General features: G+C 40.4%; 1 pseudogene; it reads left to right on the top strand.

The window, feature by feature from the left end:
• Positions 1-4260: 4260 nt before the first annotated feature.
• On the top strand, positions 4261-5326 carry LOC103261570 (annotated as a pseudogene).
• Positions 5327-5650: the final 324 nt, after the last annotated feature.

Raw genomic sequence — 5650 nt, 5'->3', positions numbered from 1 at the left:
ACCATGAACGTTTAAGTGCTAAAATAAGTTTGGCGTTATTATTATCCTGTTGGTATGTATTTTTTATATTTTTCATGTTAGTGCCTTCCTTGTGTTTTACTGTTTTGGAAAACAGACTATTTTTCAATAGCTCAATGGAGTTTATGGCCTTTTTTGTGAAGCTTGAGAATGAAGCCATAGGTAATTCTCAACACCGATCACTCTACAATATATTCAGCAGCTAATTCACTCATGTATTTTTTCTTTGGATTTTGTTGAGGTCCTACTTTCAGCTATTTGCACTACTCCAGCTTTTGACAAATAATTTCCAGATTTTTAGATTATTGTCTTTGTGGTCTATATACAGTTTCTGTAGCTCCTTCCATTCTTCCTCATCCGCTTGTTCCTCCTCCTTCTACTGCTTTTCATCTCATATTCTACTTCAAGACCCTTTCAAAACATAAGAAACATTCTTAGTTAAACTAATATACAAAATGATCTGTGGGCCTGTTTTTTCAATCCTTGATCCAACAATTTGGAATAAATAAATTTTTGGAATATTTTATTAGTCTTCCTTATCATGTCCTTACTCTCCTGCCGTCTCAATCATGGCCTCTAGGGAACTTTTCTTAAATCATAAGTTAGATGATATTGTTCAAAACTCTGCAATGGATTACTCAAAGCAAAAGCCAAAGACCTCAAAATGCCTCCAAAGTCCTACGATCTGAGTACTCCATTTTCTTTCTGATTTCTTTTTTTTTTTGAGTTGGAGTCTCACTCTGTCACCCAGACTGGAGTGCAGTGGCCACTCCCGGCCACCGCAGCCTCGACTTGCTGGGCTCTGGCAATCCTTCCACCTCAGCCTTCCAAGTAGCCGGAATTACAGGCATGCGCTACCACGCCCGGCTGATTTTTTTTTATTTATTGTAGAGATGAGGTCTTGCTGCCCAGGTAGGTCTCGAACCTGCGGGCTCAGGCAATCCACTCACCTCAGCCTCCCAAAGGAGCAGGATTACAGGCTGAGCCACCGAACCCAGCTGATTTCATTTTTTTCTACTCTCCACACTAAGCCCTCTCTTTCCACACACACTGTTGTCCTCCCTGTTCCCTGAGTACTGTATGGATGTTTCTGAGTACTGTATGGATGTTTTTGCCTCATGGGCTTCCAATTTGGCTGTTCACTGTGCCTGGAGCACTCATTCCCCACATATGCACACTTCTGTTTTCTAGAACCCTTTTATTTTTCTTCTTTGTTTTAATCATCACTATAATAACAAAGTTTAACCTCCACCAACCTACTAATATTCTTCGTCCCCTTTTGTGAATTGCATCTTTCTGCAGTATTTACCCTAGATACTATTTATTTCAGCCATAGACGTAATTTTTATTTATATGTATATATTCATGTCTATATATTTGTAAATTTCTGTTCTCCTCAGTCCCCCAATTAAAAATAAAATTTTGTTGTTCTCCACTGCCATATCCCCTGAACACACTCATGTATCATAGAGAACAGTATCTGGCATTTGTTAAGGGATTAATACATTGTCTTGAATGAAAAAAAATAAAAACTAAAAAAAGATATGGTTCTGAAAGCCAGTACTAAAATTTGCTGTTGGTGTACCTAGCCAAGTTGTGTAAGTCTAGTAAATGTTAGTTTCCTCCCTTATGAAATAGATTTATAATAGTTCTCATTTCAAAAACTTGTTTAGAAAAATGAAATTTAAGATGATGTTCAAAAAGTGAACACGAACTAAGCAGGAATCCCATATTTAGATGTGTAAGAAGATACAGTAAAGTTGATAACATTCAGAGCCAAGGTGAGGTTAGTCCTTATTTAAAAGAATCACAAAGCCTTGAACGCCCAGGAATATAGGACCCCTGAACGACAGAGACATAGGTTTAGAAGGAAGTTGTATTATATTTATTTGCCTGAGTAGTCTCAAGATGATGATGTTATCAGGAGAGTTGCATTATATCTGAGGTGAGCATTACTGACTGTGTTACGCATATAAAATACTCCAGGTGTTGGAGATTTCAGAGTTCTCAGGATTCCCAAAAAGGCAGAGACAACAGTACCTAGTAGATGAAGGAGAGGAGGTTGAAATTAATATTGATGGACTCCGTGGTTTGAAACTGTAATCCAGGCACTTTGGTACTGAAATTAATAGTGCCAGTCACAGTGGCTTGTATCTATAATCCCAGCACTTGGGTAGGTCAAGATGGATGCATTGCTGGAGACAAGGAGTTCAAGACCAGCCTAGGCAATAGAGTGAGACACCATTTCTACAAAAAAATAGAAAAATTAACTGGGCTTGTCCACGGGTGCCTATAACTCCAACTACTCAGGAGTCTGAATCATGAAGGTCACTGAACTCAGGAATTTCAGATTATGGTAGCCTTGTACATGCCACTGCACTGCAGTCTTTGCAACAGAGTGAAACTAGTTCTCAAAAATAGGAAGGAAGGAAGGACAGAAGGAAGAAAAACATACTTCAGAAAATAATAACCATGATAGAGAATGAAAAATGTATGCAATGGTAATGGGATCAATTTCTCAAGAAGATGGCCAATCATAATAGTGTCTGCCAGCCAGGCTCGGTGGCTCAGCCTGTAATCCCACACCTTGGGAAGCTGAGGTGAGTGGATTGTCTGAGCCCGTGGGTTCGAGACTCACCTGGGCAATTTGGCGAGACCTCATCTCTACAATATATCAAAAAATTAGTTGGGCATGGTAGCGCACGCCTGTAGTTCCAGTTACTTGGAAGGATCGCCAGAACCCAGCAGGTTGAGGCTGCGGTGGCCGGGAGTGGCCACTGCACTCCAGTCTGGGTGACAGAGCGAGACTCCAACTCAAAAAAAAAAAAATAGTGTCTGCCTAGGATACAGATCATGAAAATACATAAAAACAATAGCTGAATAGCTGATAAACATGAAAGGAGAATTATATATTCACAATTACGGAGGAAGAGTGCATCACTCCTCTCTTTGTAATTGACAGTAAAAGTTGAGCAACAATGTAGTAATTACACAGAAGACTTGAAAAACACTATCAATGAAGTTGATATACTTTAGAGAATATCCTGTTCATCAAAGGCATACATGCTTTTAGAGTATACATGAAACCTTTGCCAGGAAAGATCACACTTTAGGTCATAAAACAAATGTAAATATATTTGAATGTAATCAAGTAATACAATATATATTCTATGACTAGTATGAATTTAAGGCAGAAATCAATAATCAAAAAGTACATTTAAAAGTGTTTAAGTATTTAAAATTAAACAACATATTTCTCAGGAAACCACAGGTCAAAAAGAGATCACAAGAACATGCAGGAATTATTTTAAATTGAATAAATGGAAACATAAAATACAAACTCCATGGAACAAAGTTCAAGCAGATTTTAGACTTAAAAGTCTATATTTAAAAGCTGTATACAAACCAAATTCTAAGTTTCCATCTGAATAAACTAGGGGAAAAAGTGTATTAAATTAAAAGAGAAAGACTAGAGTTGTAGAGAAAATAAGAAAGTTCAGAATGTAATGAAACTTTTGATCTCTAAAGAGATTTCAGTCCCTGCAACATATGGAGTTGGAAACATTGGCCATCTTATGTAAAAAGTATCTTGATGCCTATTTTGAATCATATACACCGCCAGACCTAATTTTACACTCTAAAGTTATACAATTTTTACAGAAATACATTGGAAACCTAGGAAAGACAAAGTTTGTTTGGTAGGCCTAAGAAAATAAAAGAAATTTGAAAATTGATGCATTCGACTTCATCAAAACTAAAAAAAAATTGGTTTCCAAAGAGACACTCTAAGAAAACACAAAAAAAGAACTGAAATATATTATATGTAAACACACTCAATAATTTAAACAGAAGCAATGTAATACAAAGTAGCCAAAGATTTAAATAGACATTTTACTAAAGAAGAGATATGGGTCGAAGATAACAATACAAAAAGAAAAATGTTTGACATAATTAGTCATCAAGAAGATTCAGATTCACTTTCTGGAAGGCAAAGGCGGAAGGATCACCTGAGCCTAGCTAATCAAGACTGCAGTGGTCTTGAGCATGCTACTCTGCATTCCAGACTGGGTGACAGAGTGAGACTCCAACTCCAAAAAAAATAATAAAAATGAAGATTCACTTTCAACGTGTTTGCCCATTTCATGATGGTTGATTTTCGTGGTTTTTTTTAAAAAGAATATTCAAATTATCCATGAAAAATAAGGATACAGGCCGAGGTGGAGCTTGGGAACTGTGGTAGCCATGGTTGCATCAGGCCAGGGTATCCGAGCTGGGCTTGTGTCCCGAGAGGTGCCGTCCGCCACCTTCTTCACTGCGCTGCTCTCGCTGCTGTGTATGGGCCCTGCCTGTCCCTGCTGCAGCCACCCCTGGCACCCTGGGGGCTCACGCTGAAGTCTGAGGCCATGTAAACCTGGGAAGTTTACAGGCTGCTGACCTAATCTTTGTCTAGAAGAATCCAATCTCCCTGCTCTGCGGTGCTGTCATCATCTGGCATTTTGCTGGCAATTTTGAGAGAAACTTGGGCACTGTCTGCCACTGCTTCTTCACCTTGATCTTCAACATCTTCTTCTCTGCTATCATCTTCCTGTCATTTGAAGCTGTGTCAATGCCCTCAAAGCCGGGGGAGGTGGAAGATGCCAGAGGTTTCACCCCAGTGGCTTTTGCTGCACTGGGAGTCACCTCTGTCCGCTCTTGGATGAGGCAGATTCTGGTATTTGGCATGATTGTGCCCTCAGTTCTGTCTGGGCACCTCGTGGCTCATTCTGCAGACCTCTTTCCTCAGTAATGTCTGTGGACTAGCAATTGTGCTGGCTTATGGCTCACATACTGCTATTCCCTCGAACTCTCAGAGGGAGTATCACTGAAACTCAACCAGAGGTTCCCTTTCACCCTGATGAAGAGGATCTCCACGTTCAAGTATGTCTCGTGGTCTTCAGCAGAAAGAAGAGCAACCCAGAACTGGTAACTGAACCCTGTGCCCAGCTCCTGCCCCACAGAGAGCTGCCACTCTTACCTGTCCACAAACTACTCTTTTACCTGGATGCATGTCAGTGGTCAAAAAAAGTGCATGTCAGTGGTCAAAAACTAGCCTCCTGGCCCACCTGTGCTCCTGGACACATGTCCAGCCTACCTCCATGCCAGCCTGCCTCTGGGTTATGTATAGAATCATTTTGGTCTGAACCCCAGTTCATCCAGTGTCTACCCAGCTTCTGGGAGTTACTCCCTTGGAGACCAGCCCCCCATCCCTGTCAGCTGCCCTGGCACAGTGCTCTGGGCTCTGGGGACTCCAGTGGCTGCAGGCTTCTAAGGAACCCTCAAGGGTCCTGATGCTCTGAGATAATTTCTAGGGAAGTTATCTCACATCTTGGCCTTCTGAAGAAGGTCCTCTCTGAGCTAAAACTTTCTGACAAAAAATTATTTATTGAACACCTCTATGTACCATGCTCTGTGTTGAGTACTTTGATAAGTGTCCCTATTTTAATCTCATTTATGCTCATGGCAGCTTTGAGGAGTACAGTTTATTGTTCCCAATTTATGGATGTGGACAGCGAGACATATTGTGGATATGTAATGACACAGCTTGGGTTCCTACTCAAGTCCCAGGTCTCCTCTCAAGGAACACATGAGGGAA

This window comes from Carlito syrichta, unplaced genomic scaffold (assembly GCF_000164805.1).
Source record: "Carlito syrichta isolate Samal-C Ts95f unplaced genomic scaffold, Tarsius_syrichta-2.0.1 Scaffold303751, whole genome shotgun sequence".
NCBI classification, from domain to species: domain Eukaryota; kingdom Metazoa; phylum Chordata; class Mammalia; order Primates; family Tarsiidae; genus Carlito; species Carlito syrichta.
The sequence above is the reverse complement of the archived record's forward strand: the minus strand, read 5'-3'. Positions and strand labels throughout refer to the sequence as shown.